This window comes from Acomys minous, assembly GCF_964271855.1.
Source record: "Acomys minous genome assembly, contig: scaffold_23, whole genome shotgun sequence".
Classification (NCBI taxonomy): domain Eukaryota; kingdom Metazoa; phylum Chordata; class Mammalia; order Rodentia; family Muridae; genus Acomys; species Acomys minous.
In genome coordinates this window covers 4,366,144-4,393,721 of record NW_028182182.1, presented here as the reverse complement: position 1 = coordinate 4,393,721, position 27,578 = coordinate 4,366,144, and positions in this window count along the sequence as shown.

Genomic DNA, 27,578 nt, shown 5'->3' with positions numbered 1-27,578 from the left:
ACAAGTGTCTCCTCAGTGTGTTCCCATTTTATTAGAAACAGTGTATTTGCTGGGAGAAAAGTGCATTACTGTGTGCTTTCACCGTTCAGCAAATACATGTGTAGAAGCACAGCGCTAGCAGAAACGACCGTTTCTCAACGTTTTCTAACTCAGGGAACAAGTTGCACACTTCTGAGATGCATTTGGGCAACTTTGTCAGAAATGAGTTTTTTGCCTACAGAGACATGCCTATTTGCGCAGTAGTACAGATTCTGAGTATGTAACTGGGCTTGATGAAATCAGCATTTCTCTTGCTTCCCTGTGCGTAGGGAAGCTCAGTTTTAGTCACAGTAGCTCCCACAAGTGTCTCCTCAGTGTGTTCCCATTTTATTAGAAACAGTGTATTTGCTGGGAGAAAAGTGCATTACTGTGTGCTTTCACCGTTCAGCAAATACATGTGTAGAAGCACAGCGCTAGCAGAAACGACCGTTTCTCAACGTTTTCTAACTCAGGGAACAAGTTGCACACTTCTGAGATGCATTTGGGCAACTTTGTCAGAAATGAGTTTTTTGCCTACAGAGACATGCCTATTTGCGCAGTAGTACAGATTCTGAGTATGTAACTGGGCTTGATGAAATCAGCATTTCTCTTGCTTCCCTGTGCGTAGGGAAGCTCAGTTTTAGTCACAGTAGCTCCCACAAGTGTCTCCTCAGTGTGTTCCCAGTTCCTTAGAAACAGTGTATTTGCTGGGAGAAAAGTGCATTACTGTGCGCTTTCACCGTTCAGCAAATACATGTGTAGAAGCACAGCACTAGCAGAAACGACCGTTTCTCGACGTTTTCTAACTCAGGGAACAAGTTGCACACTTCTGAGATGCATTTGGGCAACTTTGTCAGAAATGAGTTTTTTGCCTACAGAGACATGCCTATTTGCGCAGTAGTACAGATTCTGAGTATGTAACTGGGCTTGATGAAATAAGCATTTCTCTTGCTTCCCTGTGCGAAGGGAAGCTCAGTTTTAGTCACAGTATCTCCCACAAGTGTCTCCTCAGTGTGTTCCCATTTCCTTAGAAACAGTGTATTTGCTGGGAGAAAAGTGCATTACTGTGCGCTTTCACCGTTCAGCAAATACATGTGTAGAAGCACAGCGCTAGCAGAAACGACCGTTTCTCGACGTTTTCTAACTCAGGGAACAAGTTGCACACTTCTGAGATGCATTTGGGCAACTTTGTCAGAAATGAGTTTTTTGCCTACAGAGACATGCCTATTTGCGCAGTAGTACAGATTCTGAGTATGTAACTGGGCTTGATGAAATCAGCATTTCTCTTGCTTCCCTGTGCGTAGGGAAGCTCAGTTTTAGTCACAGTAGCTCCCACAAGTGTCTCCTCAGTGTGTTCCCATTTCCTTAGAAACAGTGTATTTGCTGGGAGAAAAGTGCATTACTGTGCGCTTTCACCGTTCAGCAAATACATGTGTAGAAGCACGGCGCTAGCAGAAACGACCGTTTCTCGACGTTTTCTAACTCAGGGAACAAGTTGCACACTTCTGAGATGCATTTGGGCAACTTTGTCAGAAATGAGTTTTTTGCCTACAGAGACATGCCTATTTGCGCAGTAGTACAGATTCTGAGTATGTAACTGGGCTTGATGAAATCAGCATTTCTCTTGCTTCCCTGTGCGTAGGGAAGCTCAGTTTTAGTCACAGTAGCTCCCACAAGTGTCTCCTCAGTGTGTTCCCATTTCCTTAGAAACAGTGTATTTGCTGGGAGAAAAGTGCATTACTGTGCGCTTTCACCGTTCAGCAAATACATGTGTAGAAGCACAGCGCTAGCAGAAACGACCGTTTCTCGACGTTTTCTAACTCAGGGAACAAGTTGCACACTTCTGAGATGCATTTGGGCAACTTTATCAGAAATGAGTTTTTTGCCTACAGGGACATGCGTATTTGCGCAGTAGTACAGATTCTGAGTATGTAACTGGGCTTGATGAAATCAGCATTTCTCTTGCTTCCCTGTGCGTAGGGAAGCTCAGTTTTAGTCACAGTAGCTCCCACAAGTGTCTCCTCAGTGTGTTCCCATTTTATTAGAAACAGTGTATTTGCTGGGAGAAAAGTGCATTACTGTGTGCTTTCACCGTTCAGCAAATACATGTGTAGAAGCACAGCGCTAGCAGAAACGACCGTTTCTCAACGTTTTCTAACTCAGGGAACAAGTTGCACACTTCTGAGATGCATTTGGGCAACTTTGTCAGAAATGAGTTTTTTGCCTACAGAGACATGCCTATTTGCGCAGTAGTACAGATTCTGAGTATGTAACTGGGCTTGATGAAATCAGCATTTCTCTTGCTTCCCTGTGCGTAGGGAAGCTCAGTTTTAGTCACAGTAGCTCCCACAAGTGTCTCCTCAGTGTGTTCCCAGTTCCTTAGAAACAGTGTATTTGCTGGGAGAAAAGTGCATTACTGTCCGCTTTCACCGTTCAGCAAATACATGTGTAGAAGCACAGCGCTAGCAGAAACGACGGTTTCTCGACGTTTTCTAACTCAGGGAACAAGTTGCACACTTCTGAGATGCATTTGGGCAACTTTGTCAGAAATGAGTTTTTTGCCTACAGAGACATGCCTATTTGCGCAGTAGTACAGATTATGAGTATGTAACTGGGCTTGATGAAATCAGCATTTCTCTTGCTTCCCTGTGCGTAGGGAAGCTCAGTTTTAGTCACAGTAGCTCCCACAAGTGTCTCCTCAGTGTGTTCCCAGTTCCTTAGAAACAGTGTATTTGCTGGGAGAAAAGTGCATTACTGTGCGCTTTCACCGTTCAGCAAATACAAGTGTAGAAGCACAGCACTGGCAGAAACGACCGTTTCTCGACGTTTTCTAACTCAGGGAACAAGTTGCACACTTCTGAGATGCATTTGGGCAACTTTGTCAGAAATGAGTTTTTTGCCTACAGAGACATGCCTATTTGCGCAGTAGTACAGATTCTGAGTATGTAACTGGGCTTGATGAAATCAGCATTTCTCTTGCTTCCCTGTGCGTAGGGAAGCTCAGTTTTAGTCACAGTAGCTCCCACAAGTGTCTCCTCAGTGTGTCCCATTTCCTTAGAAACAGTGTATTTGCTGGGAGAAAAGTGCATTACTGTGCGCTTTCACCGTTCAGCAAATACATGTGTAGAAGCACAGCGCTAGCAGAAACGAACGTTTCTCGACGTTTTCTAACTCAGGGAACAAGTTGCACACTTCTGAGATGCATTTGGGCAACTTTGTCAGAAATGAGTTTTTTGCCTACAGAGACATGCCTATTTGCGCAGTAGTACAGATTCTGAGTATGTAACTGGGCTTGATGAAATCAGCATTTCTCTTGCTTCCCTGTGCGTAGGGAAGCTCAGTTTTAGTCCCAGTAGCTCCCACATGTGTCTCCTCAGTGTGTTCCCATTTCCTTAGAAACAGTGTATTTGCTGGGAGAAAAGTGCATTACTGTGCGCTTTCACCGTTCAGCAAATACATGTGTAGAAGCACAGCGCTAGCAGAAACGACCGTGTCTCGACGTTTTCTAACTCAGGGAACAAGTTGCACACTTCTGAGATGCATTTGGGCAACTTTGTCAGAAATGAGTTTTTTGCCTACAGAGACATGCCTATTTGCGCAGTAGTACAGATTCTGAGTATGTAACTCGGTTTGATGAAATCAGCATTTCTCTTGCTTCCCTGTGCATAGGGAAGCTCAGTTTTAGTCACAGTAGCTCCCACAAGTATCTCCTCATTGTGTTCCCATTTCCTTAGAAACAGTGTATTTGCTGGGAGAAAAGTGCATTACTGTGTGCTTTCACCGTTCAGCAAATACATGTGTAGAAGCACAGCGCTAGCAGAAACGACCGTTTCTTGACGTTTTCTAACTCAGGGAACAAGTTGCACACTTCTGAGATGCATTTGGGCAACTTTGTCAGAAATGAGTTTTTTGCCTACAGAGACATGCCTATTTGCGCAGTAGTACAGATTCTGAGTATGTAACTGGGCTTGATGAAACCAGCATTTCTCTTGCTTCCCTGTGCGTAGGGAAGCTCAGTTTTAGTCACAGTAGCTCCCACAAGTGTCTCCTCAGTGTGTTCCCATTTCCTTAGAAACAGTGTATTTGCTGGGAAAAAAGTGCATTACTGTGTGCTTTCACCATTCAGCAAATACATGTGTAGAAGCACAGCGCTAGCAGAAACGACCGTTTCTCGACGTTTTCTAACTCAGGGAACAAGTTGCACACTTCTGAGATGCATTTGGGCAACTTTGTCAGAAATGAGTTTTTTGCCTACAGAGACATGCCTATTTGCGCAGTAGTACAGATTCTGAGTATGTAACTGGGCTTGATGAAATCAGCATTTCTCTTGCTTCGCTGTGCGTAGGGAAGCTCAGTTTTAGTCACAGTAGCTCCCACAAGTGTCTCCTCAGTGTGTTCCCATTTCCTTAGAAACAGTGTATTTGCTGGGAGAAAAGTGCATTACTGTGCGCTTTCACCGTTCAGCAAATACATGTGTAGAAGCACAGCACTAGCAGAAACGAACGTTTCTCGACGTTTTCTAACTCAGGGAACAAGTTGCACACTTCTGAGATGCATTTGGGCAACTTTGTCAGGAATGAGTTTTTTGCCTAAAGAGACATGCCTATTTGCGCAGTAGTACAGATTCTGAGTATGTAACTGGGCTTGATGAAATCAGCATTTCTCTTGCTTCCCTGTGCGTAGGGAAGCTCAGTTTTAGTCACAGTAGCTCCCACAAGTGTCTCCTCAGTGTGTTCCCATTTCCTTAGAAACAGTGTATTTGCTGGGAGAAAAGTGCATTACTGTGCGCTTTCACCGTTCAGCAAATACATGTGTAGAAGCACAGCGCTAGCAGAAACGACGGTTTCTCGACGTTTTCTAACTCAGGGAACAAGTTTCACACTTCTGAGATGCATTTGGGCAACTTTGTCAGAAATGAGTTTTTTGCCTACAGAGACATGCCTATTTGCGCAGTAGTACAGATTCTGAGTATGTAACTTGGCTTGATGAAATCAGCATTTCTCTTGCTTCCCTGTGCGTAGGGAAGCTCAGTTTTAGTCACAGTAGCTCCCACAAGTGTCTCCTCAGTGTGTTCCCATTTCCTTAGAAACAGTGTATTTGCTGGGAGAAAAGTGCATTACTGTGCGCTTTCACCGTTCAGCAAATACATGTGTAGAAGCACAGCGCTAGCAGAAACGAACGTTTCTCGACGTTTTCTAACTCAGGGAACAAGTTGCACACTTCTGAGATGCATTTGGGCAACTTTGTCAGAAATGAGTTTTTTGCCTACAGAGACATGCCTATTTGCGCAGTAGTACAGATTCTGAGTATGTAACTGGGCTTGATGAAATCAGCATTTCTCTTGCTTCCCTGTGCGTAGGGAAGCTCAGTTTTAGTCACAGTAGCTCCCACAAGTGTCTCCTCAGTGTGTTCCCATTTCCTTAGAAACAGTGTATTTGCTGGGAGAAAAGTGCATTACTGTGCGCTTTCACCGTTCAGCAAATACATTTGTAGAAGCACAGCGCTAGCAGAAACGACCGTTTCTCGACGTTTTCTAACTCAGGGAACAAGTTGCACACTTCTGAGATGCATTTGGGCAACTTTGTCAGAAATGAGTTTTTTGCCTACAGAGACATGCCTATTTGCGCAGTAGTACAGATTCTGAGTTTGTAACTCGGTTTGATGAAATCAGCATTTCTCTTGCTTCCCTGTGCATAGGGAAGCTCAGTTTTAGTCACAGTAGCTCCCACAAGTGTCTCCTCATTGTGTTCCCATTTCCTTAGAAACAGTGTATTTGCTGGGAGAAAAGTGCATTACTGTGCGCTTTCACCGTTCAGCAAATACATGTGTAGAAGCACAGCGCTAGCAGAAACGACCGTTTCTCGACGTTTTCTAACTCAGGGAACAAGTTGCACACTTCTGAGATGCATTTGGGCAACTTTGTCAGAAATGAGTTTTTTGCCTACAGAGACATGCCTATTTGCGCAGTAGTACAGATTCTGAGTATGTAACTGGGCTTGATGAAATCAGCATTTCTCTTGCTTCCCTGTGCGTAGGGAAGCTCAGTTTTAGTCACAGTAGGTCCCACAAGTGTCTCCTCAGTGTGTTCCCATTTCCTTAGAAACAGTGAATTTGCTGGGAGAAAAGTGCATTACTGTGCGCTTTCACCGTTCAGCAAATACATGTGTAGAAGCACAGCGCTAGCAGAAACGACCGTTTCTCGACGTTTTCTAACTCAGGGAACAAGTTGCACACTTCTGAGATGCATTTGGGCAACTTTGTCAGAAATGAGTTTTTGCCTACAGAGACATGCCTATTTGCGCAGTAGTACAGATTCTGAGTATGTAACTGGGCTTGATGAAATCAGCATTTCTCTTGCTTCCCTGTGCGTAGGGAAGCTCAGTTTTAGTCACAGTAGCTCCCACAAGTGTCTCCTCAGTGTGTTCCCATTTCCTTAGAAACAGTGTATTTGCTGGGAGAAAAGTGCATTACTGTGCGCTTTCACCGTTCAGCAAATACATGTGTAGAAGCACAGCGCTAGCAGAAACGACCGTTTCTCGACGTTTTCTAACTCAGGTAACAAGTTGCACACTTCTGAGATGCATTTGGGCAACTTTGTCAGAAATGAGTTTTTTGCCTACAGAGACATGCCTATTTGCGCAGTAGTTCAGATTCTGAGTATGTAACTCGGTTTGATGAAATCAGCATTTTTCTTGCTTCCCTGTGCATAGGGAAGCTCAGTTTTAGTCACAGTAGCTCCCACAAGTGTCTCCTCATTGTGTTCCCATTTCCTTAGAAACAGTGTATTTGCTGGGAGAAAAGTGCATTACTGTGCGCTTTCACCGTTCAGCAAATACATGTGTAGAAGCACAGCGCTAGCAGAAACGACCGTTTCTCGACGTTTTCTAACTCAGGGAACCTGTTGCACACTTCTGAGATGCATTTGGTCAACTTTGTCAGGAATGAGTTCTTTGCCTAAAGAGACATGCCTATTTGCGCAGTAGTACAGATTCTGAGTATGTAACTGGGCTTGATGAAATCAGTATTTCTCTTGCTTCCCTGTGCGTAGGGAAGCTCAGTTTTAGTCACAGTAGCTCCCACAAGTGTCTCCTCAGTGTGTTCCCATTTCCTTAGAAACAGTGTATTTGCTAGGAGAAAAGTGCATTACTGTGCGCTTTCACCGTTCAGCAAATACATGTGTAGAATCACAGCGCTAGCAGAAACGACCGTTTTTCGACGTTTTCTAACTCAGGGAACAAGTTGCACACTTCTGAGATGCATTTGGGCAACTTTGTCAGAAATGAGTTTTTTGCCTACAGAGACATGCCTATTTGCGCAGTAGTACAGATTCTGAGTATGTAACTGGGCTTGATGAAATCAGCATTTCTCTTGCTTCCCTGTGCATAGGGAAGCTCAGTTTTAGTCACAGTAGCTCCCACAAGTGTCTCCTCAGTGTGTTCCCATTTCCTTAGAAACAGTGTATTTGCTGGGAGAAAAGTGCATTACTATGCGCTTTCACCGTTCAGCAAATACATATGTAGAAGCACAGCGCTAGCAGAAACGACCGTTTCTCGACGTTTTCTAACTCAGGGAACAAGTTGCACACTTCTGAGATGCATTTGGGCAACTTTGTCAGAAATGAGTTTTTTGCCTACAGAGACATGCCTATTTGCGCAGTAGTACAGATTCTGAGTATGTAACTGGGCTTGATGAAATCAGCATTTCTCTTGCTTCCCTGTGCGTAGGGAAGCTCAGTTTTAGTCACAGTAGCTCCCACAAGTGTCTCCTCAGTGTGTTGCCATTTCCTTAGAAACAGTGTATTTGCTGGGAGAAAAGTGCATTACTGTGCGCTTTCACCGTTCAGCAAATAGATGTGTAGAAGCACAGCGCTAGCAGAAACGACCGTTTCTCGACGTTTTCTAACTCAGGGAACAAGTTGCACACTTCTGAGATGCATTTGGGCAACTTTGTCAGAAATGAGTTTTTTGCCTACAGAGACATGCCTATTTGCGCAGTAGTACAGATTCTGAGTATGTAACTGAGCTTGATGAAATCAGCATTTCTCTTGCTTCCCTGTGCATAGGGAAGCTCAGTTTTAGTCACAGTAGCTCCCAGAAGTGTCTCCTCAGTGTGTTCCCATTTCCTTAGAAACAGTGTATTTGCTGGGAGAAAAGTACATTACTGTGCGCTTTCACCGTTCAGCAAATACATGTGTAGAAGCACAGCGCTAGCAGAAACGACGGTTTCTCGACGTTTTCTAACTCAGGGAACAAGTTGCACACTTCTGAGATGCATTTGGGCAACTTTGTCAGAAATGAGTTTTTTGCCTACAGAGACATGCCTATTTGCGCAGTAGTACAGATTCTGAGTATGTAACTGGGCTTGATGAAATCAGCATTTCTCTTGCTTCCCTGTGTGTAGGGAAGCTCAGTTTTAGTCACAGTAGCTCCCACAAGTGTCTCCTCAGTGTGTTCCCATTTCCTTTGAAACAGTGTATTTGCTGGGAGAAAAGTGCATTACTGTGCGCTTTCACCGTTCAGCAAATACATGTGTAGAAGCACAGCGCTAGCAGAAACGAACGTTTCTCGACGTTTTCTAACTCAGGGAACAAGTTGCACACTTCTGAGATGCATTTGGGCAACTTTGTCAGGAATGAGTTTTTTGCCTAAAGAGACATGCCTATTTGCGCAGTAGTACAGATTCTGAGTATGTAACTGGGCTTGATGAAATCAGCATTTCTCTAGCTTCCCTGTGCGTTGGGAAGCTCAGTTTTAGTCACAGTAGCTCCGACAAGTGTCTCCTCAGTGTGTTCCCATTTCCTTAGAAACAGTGTATTTGCTGGGAGAAAAGTGCATTACTGTGCGCTTTCACCGTTCAGCAAATACATGTGTAGAAGCACAGCGCTAGCAGAAACGACCGTGTCTCGACGTTTTCTAACTCAGGGAACAAGTTGCACACTTCTGAGATGCATTTGGGCAACTTTGTCAGAAATGAGTTTTTTGCCTACAGAGACATGCCTATTTGCGCAGTAGTACAGATTCTGAGTATGTAACTGGGCTTGATTAAATCAGCATTTCTCTTGCTTCCCTGTGCGTAGGGAAGCTCAGTTTTAGTCACAGTAGCTCCCACAAGTGTCTCCTCAGTGTGTTCCCATTTCCTTAGAAACAGTGTATTTGCTGGGAGAAAAGTGCATTACTGTGCGCTTTCACCGTTCAGCAAATACATGTGTAGAAGCACAGCGCTAGCAGAAATGAACGTTTCTCGACATTTTCTAACTCAGGGAACAAGTTGCACACTTCTGAGATCCATTTGGGCAACTTTGTCAGAAATGAGTTTTTTGCCTAAAGAGACATGCCTATTTGCGCAGTAGTACAGATTCTGAGTATGTAACTGGGCTTGATGAAATCAGCATTTCTCTTGCTTCCTTGTGCGTAGGGAAGCTCAGTTTTCGTCACAGCAGCTCCCACAAGTGTCTCCTCAGTGTGTTCCCATTTCCTTAGAAACAGTGTATTTGCTGGGAGAAAAGTGCATTACTGTGCGCTTTCACCGTTCAGCAAATACATGTGTAGAAGCACAGCGCTAGCAGAAACGAACGTTTCTCGACGTTTTCTAACTCAGGGAACAAGTTGCACACTTCTGAGAAGCATTTGGGCAACTTTGTCAGAAATGAGTTTTTTGCCTACAGAGACATGCCTATTTGCGAAGTAGTACAGATTCTGAGTATGTAACTGGGCTTGATGAAATCAGCATTTCTTTTGCTTCCCTGTGCGTAAGGAAGCACAGTTTTAGTCACAGTAGCTCCCACAAGTGTCTCCTCAGTGTGTTCCCATTTCCTTAGACACAGTGTATTTGCTGGGAGAAAAGTGCATTACTGTGCGCTTTCACCGTTCAGCAAATACATGTGTAGAAGCACAGCGCTAGCAGAAACGACCGTTTCTCGACGTTTTCTAACTCAGGGAACAAGTTGCACACTTCTGAGATGCATTTGGGCAACTTTGTCAGAAATGAGTTTTTTGCCTAAAGAGACATGCCTATTTGCGCAGTAGTACTGATTCTGAGTATGTAACTGGGCTTGATGAAATCAGCATTTCTCTTGCTTCCCTGTGCGTAGGGAAGCTCAGTTTTAGTCACAGTAGCTCCCACAAGTGTCTCCTCAGTGTGTTCCCAGTTCCTTAGAAACAGTGTATTTGCTGGGAGAAAGGTGCATTACTGTGCGCTTTCACCGTTCAGCAAATACATGTGTAGAAGCAAGCGCTAGCAGAAACGACCGTTTCTCGACGTTTTCTAACTCAGGGAACAAGTTGCACACTTCTGAGATGCATTTGGGCAACTTTGTCAGAAATGAGTTTTTTGCCTATAGAGACATGCCTATTTGCGCAGTAGTACAGATTCTGAGTATGTAACTGGGCTGGAAGAAATCAGCATTTCTCTTGCTTCCCTGTGCGTAGGGAAGCTCAGTTTTAGTCACAGTAGCTCCCACAAGTGTCTCCTCAGTGTGTTCCCATTTCCTTAGAAACAGTGTATTTGCTGGGAGAAAAGTGCATTACTGTGCGCTTTCACCATTCAGCAAATACATGTGTAGAAGCACAGCGCTAGCAGAAACGACGGTTTCTCGACGTTTTCTAACTCAGGGAACAAGTTGCACACTTCTGAGATGCATTTGGGCAACTTTGTCAGAAATGAGTTTTTTGCCTACAGAGACATGCCTATTTGCGCAGTAGTACAGATTCTGAGTACGTAACTGGGCTTGATGAAATCAGCATTTCTCTTGCTTCCCTGTGCGTAGGGAAGCTCAGTTTTAGTCACAGTAGCTCCCACAAGTGTCTCCTCAGTGTGTTCCCATTTCCTTAGAAACAGTGTATTTGCTGGGAGAAAAGTGCATTACTGTGCGCTTTCACCGTTCAGCAAATACATGTGTAGAAGCACAGCGCTAGCAGAAACGACCGTTTCTCGACGTTTTCTAACTCAGGGAACAAGTTGCACACTTCTGAGATGCATTTGGGCAACTTTGTCAGAAATGAGTTTTTTGCCTACAGAGACATGCCTATTTGCGCAGTAGTACAGATTCTGAGTATGTAACTGGGCTTGATGAAATCAGCATTTCTCTTGCTTACCTGTGCATAGGGAAGCTCAGTTTTAGTCACAGTAGCTCCCAGAAGTGTCTCCTCAGTGTGTTCCCATTTCCTTAGAAACAGTGTATTTGCTGGGAGAAAAGTGCATTACTGTGCGCTTTCATCGTTCAGCAAATACATGTGTAGAAGCACAGCGCTAGCAGCAACGAACGTTTCTCGACGTTTTCTAACTCAGGGAACAAGTTGCACACTTCTGAGATGCATTTGGGCAACTTTGTCAGAAATGAGTTTTTTGCCTACAGAGACATGCCTATTTGCGCAGTAGTACAGATTCTGAGTATGTAACTGGGCTTGATGAAATCAGCATTTCTCTTGCTTCCCTGTGCGTAGGGAAGCTCAGTTTTAGTCACAGTAGCTCCCACAAGTGTCTCTTCAGTGTGTTCCCATTTCCTTAGAAACAGTGTATTTGCTGGGAGAAAAGTGCATTACTGTGCGCTTTCACCGTTCAGCAAATACATGTGTAGAAGCACAGCGCTAGCAGAAACGACCGTTTCTCGACGTTTTCTAACTCAGGGAACAAGTTGCACACTTCTGAGATGCATTTGGGCAACTTTGTCAGAAATGAGTTTTTTGCCTACAGAGACATGCCTATTTGCGCAGTAGTACAGATTCTGAGTTTGTAACTCGGTTTGATGAAATCAGCATTTCTCTTGCTTCCCTGTGCATAGGGAAGCTCAGTTTTAGTCACAGTAGCTCCCACAAGTGTCTCCTCAGTGTGTTCCCATTTCCTTAGAAACAGTGTATTTGCTGGGAGAAAAGTGCATTACTGTGCGCTTTCACCGTTCAGCAAATACATGTGTAGAAGCACAGCGCTAGCAGAAACGACCGTTTCTCGACATTTTCTAACTCAGGGAACAAGTTGCACACTTCTGAGATGCATTTGGGCAACTTTGTCAGAAATGAGTTTTTTGCCTACAGAGACATGCCTATTTGCGCAGTAGTACAGATTCTGAGTATGTAACTGGGCTTGATGAAATCAGCATTTCTCTTGCTTCCCTGTGCGTAGGGAAGCTCAGTTTTAGTCACAGTAGCTCCCACAAGTGTCTCCTCAGTGTGTTCCCATTTCCTTAGAAACAGTGAATTTGCTGGGAGAAAAGTGCATTACTGTGCGCTTTCACCGTTCAGCAAATACATGTGTAGAAGCACAGCGCTAGCATAAACGACCGTTTCTCGACGTTTTCTAACTCAGGGAACAAGTTGCACACTTCTGAGATGCATTTGGGCAACTTTGTCAGAAATGAGTTTTTTGCCTACAGAGACATGCCTATTTGCGCAGTAGTACAGATTCTGAGTATGTAACTCGGTTTGATGAAATCAGCATTTTTCTTGCTTCCCTGTGCATAGGGAAGCTCAGTTTTAGTCACAGTAGCTCCCACAAGTGTCTCCTCATTGTGTTCCCATTTCCTTAGAAACAGTGTATTTGCTGGGAGAAAAGTGCATTACTGTGCGCTTTCACCGTTCAGCAAATACATGTGTAGAAGCACAGCGCTAGCAGAAACGAACGTTTCTCGACGTTTTCTAACTCAGGGAACCTGTTGCACACTTCTGAGATGCATTTGGTCAACTTTGTCAGGAATGAGTTTTTTGCCTAAAGAAACATGCCTATTTGCGCAGTAGTACAGATTCTGAGTATGTAACTGGGCTTGATGAAATCAGCATTTCTCTTGCTTCCCTGTGCGTAGGGAAGCTCAGTTTTAGTCACAGTAGCTCCCACAAGTGTCTCCTCAGTGTGTTCCCATTTCCTTAGAAACAGTGTATTTGCTAGGAGAAAAGTGCATTACTGTGCGCTTTCACCGTTCAGCAAATACATGTGTAGAATCACAGCGCTAGCAGAAACGACCGTTTCTCGACGTTTTCTAACTCAGGGAACAAGTTGCACACTTCTGAGATGCATTTGGGCAACTTTGTCAGAAATGAGTTTTTTGCCTACAGAGACATGCCTATTTGCGCAGTAGTACAGATTCTGAGTATGTAACTGGGCTTGATGAAATCAGCATTTCTCTTGCTTCCCTGTGCATAGGGAAGCTCAGTTTTAGTCACAGTAGCTCCCACAAGTGTCTCCTCAGTGTGTTCCCATTTCCTTAGAAACAGTGTATTTGCTGGGAGAAAAGTGCATTACTGTGCGCTTTCACCGTTCAGCAAATACATGTGTAGAAGCACAGCGCTAGCAGAAACGACCGTTTCTCGACGTTTTCTAACTCAGGGAACAAGTTGCACACTTCTGAGATGCATTTGGGCAACTTTGTCAGAAATGAGTTTTTTGCCTACAGAGACATGCCTATTTGCGCAGTAGTACAGATTCTGAGTATGTAACTGGGCTTGATGAAATCAGCATTTCTCTTGCTTCCCTGTGCGTAGGGAAGCTCAGTTTTAGTCACAGTAGCTCCCACAAGTGTCTCCTCAGTGTGTTGCCATTTCCTTAGAAACAGTGTATTTGCTGGGAGAAAAGTGCATTACTGTGCGCTTTCACCGTTCAGCAAATAGATGTGTAGAAGCACAGCGCTAGCAGAAACGACCGTTTCTCGACGTTTTCTAACTCAGGGAACAAGTTGCACACTTCTGAGATGCATTTGGGCAACTTTGTTAGAAATGAGTTTTTTGCCTACAGAGACATGCCTATTTGCGCAGTAGTACAGATTCTGAGTATGTAACTGAGCTTGATGAAATCAGCATTTCTCTTGCTTCCCTGTGCATAGGGAAGCTCAGTTTTAGTCACAGTAGCTCCCAGAAGTGTCTCCTCAGTGTGTTCCCATTTCCTTAGAAACAGTGTATTTGCTGGGAGAAAAGTGCATTACTGTGCGCTTTCACCGTTCAGCAAATACATGTGTAGAAGCACAGCGCTAGCAGAAACGACGGTTTCTCGACGTTTTCTAACTCAGGGAACAAGTTGCACACTTCTGAGATGCATTTGGGCAACTTTGTCAGAAATGAGTTTTTTGCCTACAGAGACATGCCTATTTGCGCAGTAGTACAGATTCTGAGTATGTAACTGGGCTTGATGAAATCAGCATTTCTCTTGCTTCCCTGTGTGTAGGGAAGCTCAGTTTTAGTCACAGTAGCTCCCACAAGTGTCTCCTCAGTGTGTTCCCATTTCCTTTGAAACAGTGTATTTGCTGGGAGAAAAGTGCATTACTGTGCGCTTTCACCGTTCAGCAAATACATGTGTAGAAGCACAGCGCTAGCAGAAACGAAAGTTTCTCGACGTTTTCTAACTCAGGGAACAAGTTGCACACTTCTGAGATGCATTTGGTCAACTTTGTCAGGAATGAGTTTTTTGCCTAAAGAGACATGCCTATTTGCGCAGTAGTACAGATTCTGAGTATGTAACTGGGCTTGATGAAATCAGCATTTCTCTAGCTTCCCTGTGCGTAGGGAAGCTCAGTTTTAGTCACAGTAGCTCCGACAAGTGTCTCCTCAGTGTGTTCCCATTTCCTTAGAAACAGTGTATTTGCTGGGAGAAAAGTGCATTACTGTGCGCTTTCACCGTTCAGCAAATACATGTGTAGAAGCACAGCGCTAGCAGAAACGACCGTGTCTCGACGTTTTCTAACTCAGGGAACAAGTTGCACACTTCTGAGATGCATTTGGGCAACTTTGTCAGAAATGAGTTTTTTGCCTACAGAGACATGCCTATTTGCGCAGTAGTACAGATTCTGAGTATGTAACTGGGCTTGATTAAATCAGCATTTCTCTTGCTTCCCTGTGCGTAGGGAAGCTCAGTTTTAGTCACAGTAGCTCCCACAAGTGTCTCCTCAGTGTGTTCCCATTTCCTTAGAAACAGTGTATTTGCTGGGAGAAAAGTGCATTACTGTGCGCTTTCACCGTTCAGCAAATACATGTGTAGAAGCACAGCGCTAGCAGAAACGAACGTTTCTCGACATTTTCTAACTCAGGGAACAAGTTGCACACTTCTGAGATCCATTTGGGCAACTTTGTCAGAAATGAGTTTTTTGCCTAAAGAGACATGCCTATTTGCGCAGTAGTACAGATTCTGAGTATGTAACTGGGCTTGATGAAATCAGCATTTCTCTTGCTTCCTTGTGCGTAGGGAAGCTCAGTTTTCGTCACAGCAGCTCCCACAAGTGTCTCCTCAGTGTGTTCCCATTTCCTTAGAAACAGTGTATTTGCTGGGAGAAAAGTGCATTACTGTGCGCTTTCACCGTTCAGCAAATACATGTGTAGAAGCACAGCGCTAGCAGAAACGACCGTTTCTCGACGTTTTCTAACTCAGGGAACAAGTTGCACACTTCTGAGATGCATTTGGGCAACTTTGTCAGAAATGAGTTTTTTGCCTAAAGAGACATGCCTATTTGCGCAGTAGTACAGATTCTGAGTATGTAACTGGGCTTGATGAAATCAGCATTTCTTTTGCTTCCCTGTGCGTAAGGAAGCACAGTTTTAGTCACAGTAGCTCCCACAAGTGTCTCCTCAGTGTGTTCCCATTTCCTTAGACACAGTGTATTTGCTGGGAGAAAAGTGCATTACTGTGCGCTTTCACCGTTCAGCAAATACATGTGTAGAAGCACAGCGCTAGCAGAAACGACCGTTTCTCGACGTTTTCTAACTCAGGGAACAAGTTGCACACTTCTGAGATGCATTTGGGCAACTTTGTCAGAAATGAGTTTTTTGCCTAAAGAGACATGCCTATTTGCGCAGTAGTACAGATTCTGAGTATGTAACTGGGCTTGATGAAATCAGCATTTCTCTTGCTTCCCTGTGCGTAGGGAAGCTCAGTTTTAGTCACAGTAGCTCCCACAAGTGTCTCCTCAGTGTGTTCCCAGTTCCTTTGAAACAGTGTATTTGCTGGGAGAAAGGTGCATTACTGTGCGCTTTCACCGTTCAGCAAATACATGTGTAGAAGCACAGCGCTAGCAGAAACGACCGTTTCTCGAAGTTTTCTAACTCAGGGAACAAGTTGCACACTTCTGAGATGCATTTGGGCAACTTTGTCAGAAATGAGTTTTTTGCCTATAGAGACATGCCTATTTGCGCAGTAGTACAGATTCTGAGTATGTAACTGGGCTGGAAGAAATCAGCATTTCTCTTGCTTCCCTGTGCGTAGGGAAGCTCAGTTTTAGTCACAGTAGCTCCCACAAGTGTCTCCTCAGTGTGTTCCCAGTTCCTTAGAAACAGTGTATTTGCTGGGAGAAAAGTGCATTACTGTGCGCTTTCACCGTTCAGCAAATACATGTGTAGAAGCACAGCGCTAGCAGAAAAGACCGTTTCTCGACGTTTTCTAACTCAGGGAACAAGTTGCACACTTCTGAGATGCATTTGGGCAACTTTGTCAGAAATGAGTTTTTTGCCTACAGAGACATGCCTATTTGCGCAGTAGTACAGATTCTGAGTATGTAACTGGGCTTGATGAAATCAGCATTTCTCTTGCTTCCCTGTGCGTAGGGAAGCTCAGTTTTAGTCACAGTAGCTCCCACAAGTGTCTCCTCAGTGTGTTGCCATTTCCTTAGAAACAGTGTATTTGCTGGGAGAAAAGTGCATTACTGTGCGCTTTCACCGTTCAGCAAATAGATGTGTAGAAGCACAGCGCTAGCAGAAACGACCGTTTCTCGACGTTTTCTAACTCAGGGAACAAGTTGCACACTTCTGAGATGCATTTGGGCAACTTTGTCAGAAATGAGTTTTTTGCCTACAGAGACATGCCTATTTGCGCAGTAGTACAGATTCTGAGTATGTAACTGAGCTTGATGAAATCAGCATTTCTCTTGCTTCCCTGTGCATAGGGAAGCTCAGTTTTAGTCACAGTAGCTCCCACAAGTGTCTCCTCAGTGTGTTCCCATTTCCTTAGAAACAGTGTATTTGCTGGGAGAAAAGTGCATTACTGTGCGCTTTCACCGTTCAGCAAATACATGTGTAGAAGCACAGCGCTAGCAGAAACGACGGTTTCTCGACGTTTTCTAACTCAGGGAACAAGTTTCACACTTCTGAGATGCATTTGGGCAACTTTGTCAGAAATGAGTTTTTTGCCTACAGAGACATGCCTATTTGCGCAGTAGTACAGATTCTGAGTATGTACCTGGGCTTGATGAAATCAGCATTTCTCTTGCTTCCCTGTGTGTAGGGAAGCTCAGTTTTAGTCACAGTAGCTCCCACAAGTGTCTCCTCAGTGTGTTCCCATTTCCTTTGAAACAGTGTATTTGCTGGGAGAAAAGTGCATTACTGTGCGCTTTCACCGTTCAGCAAATACATGTGTAGAAGCACAGCGCTAGCAGAAACGAAAGTTTCTCGACGTTTTCTAACTCAGGGAACAAGTTGCACACTTCTGAGATGCATTTGGTCAACTTTGTCAGGAATGAGTTTTTTGCCTAAAGAGACATGCCTATTTGCGCAGTAGTACAGATTCTGAGTATGTAACTGGGCTTGATGAAATCAGCATTTCTCTAGCTTCCCTGTGCGTAGGGAAGCTCAGTTTTAGTCACAGTAGCTCCGACAAGTGTCTCCTCAGTGTGTTCCCATTTCCTTAGAAACAGTGTATTTGCTGGGAGAAAAGTGCATTACTGTGCGCTTTCACCGTTCAGCAAATACATGTGTAGAAGCACAGCGCTAGCAGAAACGACCGTGTCTCGACGTTTTCTAACTCAGGGAACAAGTTGCACACTTCTGAGATGCATTTGGGCAACTTTGTCAGAAATGAGTTTTTTGCCTACAGAGACATGCCTATTTGCGCAGTAGTACAGATTCTGAGTATGTAACTGGGCTTGATGAAATCAGCATTTCTCTTGCTTCCCTGTGCGTAGGGAAGCTCAGTTTTAGTCACAGTAGCTCCCACAAGTGTCTCCTCAGTGTGTTCCCATTTCCTTAGAAACAGTGTATTTGCTGGGAGAAAAGTGCATTACTGTGCGCTTTCACCGTTCAGCAAATACATGTGTAGAAGCACAGCGCTAGCAGAAACGAACGTTTCTCGACATTTTCTAACTCAGGGAACAAGTTGCACACTTCTGAGATCCATTTGGGCAACTTTGTCAGAAATGAGTTTTTTGCCTAAAGAGACATGCCTATTTGCGCAGTAGTACAGATTCTGAGTATGTAACTGGGCTTGATGAAATCAGCATTTCTCTTGCTTCCTTGTGCGTAGGGAAGCTCAGTTTTCGTCACAGCAGCTCCCACAAGTGTCTCCTCAGTGTGTTCCCATTTCCTTAGAAACAGTGTATTTGCTGGGAGAAAAGTGCATTACTGTGCGCTTTCACCGTTCAGCAAATAAATGTGTAGAAGCACAGCGCTAGCAGAAACGACCGTTTCTCGACGTTTTCTAACTCAGGGAACAAGTTGCACACTTCTGAGATGCATTTGGGCAACTTTGTCAGAAATGAGTTTTTTGCCTACAGAGACATGCCTATTTGCGCAGTAGTACAGATTCTGAGTATGTAACTGGGCTTGATGAAATCAGCATTTCTTTTGCTTCCCTGTGCGTAAGGAAGCACAGTTTTAGTCACAGTAGCTCCCACAAGTGTCTCCTCAGTGTGTTCCCATTTCCTTAGACACAGTGTATTTGCTGGGAGAAAAGTGCATTACTGTGCGCTTTCACCGTTCAGCAAATACATGTGTAGAAGCACAGCGCTAGCAGAAACGACCGTTTCTCGACGTTTTCTAACTCAGGGAACAAGTTGCACACTTCTGAGATGCATTTGGGCAACTTTGTCAGAAATGAGTTTTTTGCCTAAAGAGACATGCCTATTTGCGCAGTAGTACAGATTCTGAGTATGTAACTGGGCTTGATGAAATCAGCATTTCTCTTGCTTCCCTGTGCGTAGGGAAGCTCAGTTTTAGTCACAGTAGCTCCCACAAGTGTCTCCTCAGTGTGTTCCCAGTTCCTTAGAAACAGTGTATTTGCTGGGAGAAAGGTGCATTACTGTGCGCTTTCACCGTTCAGCAAATACATGTGTAGAAGCACAGCGCTAGCAGAAACGACCGTTTCTCGACGTTTTCTAACTCAGGGAACAAGTTGCACACTTCTGAGATGCATTTGGGCAACTTTGTCAGAAATGAGTTTTTTGCCTACAGAGACATGCCTATTTGCGCAGTAGTACAGATTCTGAGTATGTAACTGGGCTGGAAGAAATCAGCATTTCTCTTGCTTCCCTGTGCGTAGGGAAGCTCAGTTTTAGTCACAGTAGCTCCCACAAGTGTCTCCTCAGTGTGTTCCCATTTCCTTAGAAACAGTGTATTTGCTGGGAGAAAAGTGCATTACTGTGCGCTTTCACCGTTCAGCAAATACATGTGTAGAAGCACAGCGCTAGCAGAAAAGACGGTTTCTCGACGTTTTCTAACTCAGGGAACAAGTTGCACACTTCTGAGATGCATTTGGGCAACTTTGTCAGAAATGAGTTTTTTGCCTACAGAGACATGCCTATTTGCGCAGTAGAACAGATTCTGAGTATGTAACTGGGCTGGATGAAATCAGCATTTCTCTTGCTTCCCTGTGCGTAGGGAAGCTCAGTTTTAGTCACAGTAGCTCCGACAAGTGTCTCCTCAGTGTGTTCCCATTTCCTTAGAAACAGTGTATTTGTTGGGAGAAAAGTGCATTACTGTGCGCTTTCACCGTTCAGCAAATACATGTGTAGAAGCACAGCGCTAGCAGAAACGAACGTTTCTCGACGTTTTCTAACTCAGGGAACAAGTTGCACACTTCTGAGATGCATTTGGGCAACTTTGTCAGAAATGAGTTTTTTGCCTACAGAGACATGCCTATTTGCGCAGTAGTACAGATTCTGAGTATGTAACTGGGCTGGATGAAATCAGCATTTCTCTTGCTTCCCTGTGTGTAGGGAAGCTCAGTTTTAGTCACAGTAGCTCCCACAAATGTCTCCTCAGTGTGTTCCCAGTTCCTTAGAAACAGTGTATTTGCTGGGAGAAAAGTGCATTACTGTGCGCTTTCACCGTTCAGCAAATACATGTGTAGAAGCACAGCGCTAGCAGAAACGAACGTTTCTTGACATTTTCTAACACAGGGAACAAGTTGCACACTTCTGAGATGCATTTGGGCAATATTGTCAGAAATGAGTTTTTTGCCTACAGATTCATGCCTATTTGCGCAGTAGTACAGATTCTGAGTATGTAACTGGGCTTGATGAAATCTGCATTTCTCTTGCTTCCCTGTGCGTAGGGAAGCTCTGTTTTAGTCACAGTAGCTCCCACAAGTGTCTCCTCAGTTTGTTCCCATTTCTTTAGAAACAGTGTATTTGCTGGGAGAAAAGTGCATTACTGTGCGCTTTCACCGTTCAGCAAATACATGTGTAGAAGCACAGCGCTAGCAGAAACGACCGTTTCTCGACGTTTTCTAACTCAGGGAACAAGTTGCACACTTCTGAGATGCATTTCGGCAACTTTGTCAGAAATGAGTTCTTTGCCTACAGAGACAAATCCTATTTGCGCAGTAGTACAGATTCTGAGTATGTAACTGGGCTTGATGAAATCAGCATTTCTCTTGCTTCCCGTTGCGTAGGGAAGCTCAGTTTTAGTCATAGTAGCTCCCACAAGTGTCTCCTCAGTGTGTTCCCATTTCCTTAGAAACATTGTATTTGCTGGGTGAAAAGTGCATTACTGTGCGCTTTCACCGTTCAGCAAATACATGTGTAGAAGCACAGCGCTAGCAGAAACGAACGTTTCTCGCCGTTTTCTAACTCAGGGAACAAGTTGCACACTTCTGAGACGCATTTGGGCAACTTTGTCAGAAATGAGTTTTTTGCCTAAAGAGACATGCCTATTTGCGCAGTAGTACAGATTCTGAGTATGTAACTGGGCTGGATGAAATCAGCATTTCTCTTGCTTCCCTGTGCGTAGGGAAGCTCAGTTTTAGTCACAGTAGCTCCCACAAGTGTCTCCTCAGTGTGTTCCCATTTCCTTAGAAACAGTGTATTAGCGGCGAGAAAAGTGCATTTCTGTGCGCTTTCACCGTTCAGCAAATACATGTGTAGAAGCACAGCGCTAGCAGAAACGAACGTTTCTCGACGTTTTCTAACTCAGGGAACAAGTTGCACACTTCTGAGATGCATTTGGGCAACTTTGTCAGAAATGTGTTTTTTTCCTAAAGAGACATGCCTATTTGCGCAGTAGTACAGATTCTGAGTATGTAACTGGGCTGGATGAAATCAGCATTTCTCTTGCTTCCCTGCGCGTAGGGAAGCTCAGTTTTAGTCACAGTAGCTCCCACAAGTGTCTCCTCAGTGTGTTCCCATTTCCTTAGAAACAGTGTATTTGCTGGGAGAAAAGTACATTACTGTGCGCTTTCACCGTTCAGCAAATACATGTGTAGAAGCACAGCGTTAGCAGATATGACCGTTTCTCGACGTTTTCTAACTCAGGGAACAAGTTGCACACTTCTGAGATGCATTTGGGCAACTTTGTCAGAAATGAGTTTTTTTCCTACAGAGACATGCCTATTTGCGCAGTAGTACAGATTCTGAGTATGTAACTGGGCTTGATGAAATCAGCATTTCTCTTGCTTCCCTGTGCGTAGGGAAGCTCAGTTTTAGTCACAGTAGCTCCCACAAGTGTCTCCTCAGTGTGTTCCCATTTCCTTAGAAACAGTGTATTTGCTGGGAGAAAAGTGCATTACTGTGGGCTTTCACCGTTCAGCAAATACATGTGTAGAAGCACAGCGTTAGCAGATATGACTGTTTCTCGACGTCTTCTAACTCAGGGAACAAGTTGCACACTTCTGAGATGCATTTGGGCAACTTTGTCAGAAATGAGTTTTTTGCCTACAGAGACATGCCTATTTGCGCAGTAGTACAGATTCTGAGTATGTAACTGGGCTTGATGAAATCAGCATTTCTCTTGCTTCCCTTTGCGTAGGGAAGCTCAGTTTTAGTCACAGTAGCTCCCACAAGTGTCTCCTCAATGTGTTCCCATTTCCTTAGAAACAGTGTATTTGCTGGGAGAAAAGTGCATTACTGTGCGCTTTCACCGTTCAGCAAATACATGTGTAGAAGCACAGCGTTAGCAGATATGACCGTTTCTTGACGTTTTCTAACTCAGGGAACAAGTTGCACACTTCTGAGATGCATTTGGGCAACTTTGTCAGAAATGAGTTTTTTGCCTACAGAGACATGCCTATTTGCGCAGTAGTACAGATTCTGAGTATGTAACTGGGCTTGATGAAATCAGCATTTCTCTTGCTTCCCTGTGCGTAGGGAAGCTCAGTTTTAGTCACAGTAGCTCCCACAAGTGTCTCCTCAGTGTGTTCCCATTTCCTTAGAAACAATGTATTTGCTGGGAGAAAAGTACATTACTGTGCGCTTTCACCGTTCAGCAAATACATGTGTAGAAGCACAGCGCTAGCAGAAACGAACGTTTCTCGACGTTTTCTAACTCAGGGAACAAGTTGCACACTTCTGAGATGCATTTGGGCAACTTTGTCAGAAATGTGTTTTTTTCCTAAAGAGACATGCCTATTTGCGCAGTAGTACAGATTCTGAGTATGTAACTGGGCTGGATGAAATCAGCATTTCTCTTGCTTCCCTGCGCGTAGGGAAGCTCAGTTTTAGTCACAGTAGCTCCCGCAAGTGTCTCCTCAGTGTGTTCCCATTTCCTTAGAAACAGTGTATTTGCTGGGAGAAAAGTACATTACTGTGCGCTTTCACCGTTCAGCAAATACATGTGTAGAAGCACAGCGTTAGCAGATATGACCGTTTCTCGACGTTTTCTAACTCAGGGAACAAGTTGCACACTTCTGAGATGCATTTGGGCAACTTTGTCAGAAATGAGTTTTTTTCCTACAGAGACATGCCTATTTGCGCAGTAGTACAGATTCTGAGTATGTAACTGGGCTTGATGAAATCAGCATTTCTCTTGCTTCCCTGTGCGTAGGGAAGCTCAGTTTTAGTCACAGTAGCTCCCACAAGTGTCTCCTCAGTGTGTTCCCATTTCCTTAGAAACAGTGTATTTGCTGGGAGAAAAGTGCATTACTGTGGGCTTTCACCGTTCAGCAAATACATGTGTAGAAGCACAGCGTTAGCAGATATGACTGTTTCTCGACGTCTTCTAACTCAGGGAACAAGTTGCACACTTCTGAGATGCATTTGGGCAACTTTGTCAGAAATGAGTTTTTTGCCTACAGAGACATGCCTATTTGCGCAGTAGTACAGATTCTGAGTATGTAACTGGGCTTGATGAAATCAGCATTTCTCTTGCTTCCCTTTGCGTAGGGAAGCTCAGTTTTAGTCACAGTAGCTCCCACAAGTGTCTCCTCAATGTGTTCCCATTTCCTTAGAAACAGTGTATTTGCTGGGAGAAAAGTGCATTACTGTGCGCTTTCACCGTTCAGCAAATACATGTGTAGAAGCACAGCGTTAGCAGATATGACCGTTTCTTGACGTTTTCTAACTCAGGGAACAAGTTGCACACTTCTGAGATGCATTTGGGCAACTTTGTCAGAAATGAGTTTTTTGCCTACAGAGACATGCCTATTTGCGCAGTAGTACAGATTCTGAGTATGTAACTGGGCTTGATGAAATCAGCATTTCTCTTGCTTCCCTGTGCGTAGGGAAGCTCAGTTTTAGTCACAGTAGCTCCCACAAGTGTCTCCTCAGTGTGTTCCCATTTCCTTAGAAACAGTGTATTTGCTGGGAGAAAAGTGCATTACTGTGGGCTTTCACCGTTCAGCAAATACATGTGTAGAAGCACAGCGTTAGCAGATATGACTGTTTCTCGACGTCTTCTAACTCAGGGAACAAGTTGCACACTTCTGAGATGCATTTGGGCAACTTTGTCAGAAATGAGTTTTTTGCCTACAGAGACATGCCTATTTGCGCAGTAGTACAGATTCTGAGTATGTAACTGGGCTTGATGAAATCAGCATTTCTCTTGCTTCCCTGTGCGTAGGGAAGCTCAGTTTTAGTCACAGTAGCTCCCACAAGTGTCTCCTCAGTGTGTTCCCATTTCCTTAGAAACAATGTATTTGCTGGGAGAAAAGTACATTACTGTGCGCTTTCACCGTTCAGCAAATACATGTGTAGAAGCACAGCGCTAGCAGAAACGAACGTTTCTCGACGTTTTCTAACTCAGGGAACAAGTTGCACACTTCTGAGATGCATTTGGGCAACTTTGTCAGAAATGAGTTTTTTGCCTACAGAGACATGCCTATTTGCGCAGTAGTACAGATTCTGAGTATGTAACTGGGCTTGATGAAATCAGCATTTCTCTTGCTTCCCTGTGCGTAGGGAAGCTCAGTTTTAGTCACAGTAGCTCCCACAAGTGTCTCCTCAGTGTGTTCCCATTTCCTTAGAAACAGTGTATTTGCTGGGAGAAAAGTGCATTACTGTGCGCTTTCACCGTTCAGCAAATACATGTGTAGAAGCACAGCGCTAGCAGAAACGAACGTTTCTCGACGTTTTCTAACTCAGGGAACAAGTTGCACACTTCTGAGATGCATTTGGGCAACTTTGTCAGAAATGAGTTTTTTGCCTACAGAGACATGCCTATTTGCGCAGTAGTACAGATTCTGAGTATGTAACTGGGCTTGATGAAATCAGCATTTCTCTTGCTTCCCTGTGCGTAGGGAAGCTCAGTTTTAGTCACAGTAGCTCCCACAAGTGTCTCCTCAGTGTGTTCCCATTTCCTTAGAAACAGTGTATTTGCTGGGAGAAAAGTGCATTACTGTGCGCTTTCACCGTTCAGCAAATACATGTGTAGAAGCACAGCGTTAGCAGATATGACTGTTTCTCGACGTTTTCTAACTCAGGGAACAAGTTGCACACTTCTGAGATGCATTTGGGCAACTTTGTCAGAAATGAGTTTTTTGCCTAAAGAGACATGCCTATTTGCGCAGTAGTACAGATTCTGAGTATGTAACTGGGCTTGATGAAATCAGCATTTCTCTTGCTTCCCTGTGCGTAGGGAAGCTCAGTTTTAGTCACAGTAGCTTCCACAAGTGTCTCCTCAGTGTGTTCCCATTTCCTTAGAAACAGTGTATTTGCTGGGAGAAAAGTGCATTACTGTGCGCTTTCACCGTTCAGCAAATACATGTGTAGAAGCACAGCGCTAGCAGAAACGACCGTTTCTCGATGTTTTCTAACTCAGGAAACAAGTTGCACACTTCTGAGATGCATTTGGGCAACTTTGTCAGAAATGAGTTTTTTGCCTACAGAGACATGCCTATTTGCGCAGTAGTACAGATTCTGAGTATGTAACTGGGCTTGATGAAGTCAGCATTTCTCTTGCTTCCCTGTGCGTAGGGAAGCTCAGTTTTCGTCACAGTAGCTCCCACAAGTGTCTCCTCAGTGTGTTCCCATTTCCTTAGAAACAGTGTATTTGCTGGGAGAAAAGTGCATTACTGTGCGCTTTCACCGTTCAGCAAATACATGTGTAGAAGCACAGCGCTAGCAGAAACGACCGTTTCTCGACGTTTTCTAACTCAGGGAACAAGTTGCACACTTCTGAGATGCATTTGGGCAACTTTGTCAGAAATGAGTTTTTTGCCTACAGAGACATGCCTATTTGCGCAGTAGTACAGATTCTGAGTATGTAACTGGGCTTGATGAAATCAGCATTTCTCTTGCTTCCCTGTGCGTAGGGAAGCTCAGTTTTAGTCACAGTAGCTCCCACAAGTGTCTCCTCAGTGTGTTCCCATTTCCTTAGAAACAGTGTATTTGCTGGGAGAAAAGTGCATTACTGTGCGCTTTCACCGTTCAGCAAACACATGTGTAGAAGCATAGCGTTAGCAGATATGACCGTTTCTCGACGTTTTCTAACTCAGGGAACAAGTTGCACACTTCTGAGATGCATTTGGGCAACTTTGTCAGAAATGAGTTTTTTGCCTACAGAGACATGCCTATTTGCGCAGTAGTACAGATTCTGAGTATGTAACTGGGCTTGATGAAATCAGCATTTCTCTTGCTTCCCTGTGCGTAGGGAAGCTCAGTTTTAGTCACAGTAGCTCCCACAAGTGTCTCCTCAGTGTGTTCCCATTTCCTTAGAAACAGTGTATTTGCTGGGAGAAAAGTGCATTACTGTGCGCTTTCACCCTTTAGCAAATACATGTGTAGAAGCACAGCGCTAGCAGAAACGACCGTTTCTCGACGTTTTCTAACTCAGGGAACAAGTTGCACACTTCTGAGATGCATTTGGGCAACTTGTCATAAATGAGTTTTTTGCCTACAGATTCATGCCTATTTGCGCAGTAGTACAGATTCTGAGTATGTAACTGGGCTGGAAGAAATCAGCATTTCTCTTGCTTCCCTGTGCGTAGGGAAGCTCAGTTTTAGTCACAGTAGCTCCCACAAGTGTCTCCTCAGTGTGTTCCCATTTCCTTAGAAACAGTGTATTTGCTGGGAGAAAAGTGCATTACTGTGCGCTTTCACCGTTCTGCAAATACATGTGTAGAAGCACAGCGATAGCAGATATGACCGTTTCTCGAAGTTTTCTAACTCAGGGAACAAGTTGCACACTTCTGAAATGCATTTGGGCAACTTTGTCAGAAATGAGTTTTTTGCCTACAGAGACATGCCTATTTGCGCAGTAGTACAGATTCTGAGTATGTAACTGGGCTTGATGAAATCAGCATTTCTCTTGCTTCCCTGTGCGTAGGGAAGCTCAGTTTTAGTCACAGTAGCTCCCACAAGTGTCTCCTCAGTGTGTTCCCATTTCATTAGAAACTGTGTATTTGCTGGAAGAAAAGTGCATTACTGTGCGCTTTCACCGTTCAGCAAATACATGTGTAGAAGCACAGCGCTAGCAGAAACGACCATTTCTCGATGTTTTCTAACTCAGGGAACAAGTTGCACACTTCTGAGATGCATTTGGGCAACTTTTCCCGAAATGAGTTTTTTGCCTACAGAGACATGCCTATTTCCGAAGTAGTACAGATTCTGAGTATGTAACTGGGCTTGATGAAATCAGCATTTCTCTTGCTTCCCTGTGCGTAGGGAAGCTCAGTTTTAGTCACAGTAGCTCCCACAAGTGTCTCCTCAGTGTGTTCCCATTTCCTTAGAAACAGTGTATTTGCTGGGAGAAAAGTGCATTACTGTGCGCTTTCACCGTTCAGCAAATATATGTGTAGAAGCACAGCGCTAGCAGAAACGACCGTTTCTTGACGTTTTCTAACTCAGGGAACAAGTTGCACACTTCTGAGATGCATTTGGGCATCTTTGTCAGAAATGAGTTTTTTGCCTACAGATTCATGCCTATTTGCGCAGTAGTACAGATCTGAGTATGTAACTGGGCTTGATGAAATCAGCATTTCTCTTGCTTCCCTGTGCGTAGTGAAACTCAATTTTAGTCACAGTAGCTCCCACAAGTGTCTCCTCAGTGTGTTCCCATTTCCTTAGAAACAGTGTATTTGCTGGGATAAAAGTGCATTACTGTGAGCTTTCACCGTTTAGCAAATACATGTGTAGAAGCACAGCGCTAGCAGAAACGAACGTTTCTCTACGTTTTCTAACTCAGGGAACAAGTTGCACACTTCTGAGATGCATTTGGGCAACTTTGTCAGAAATG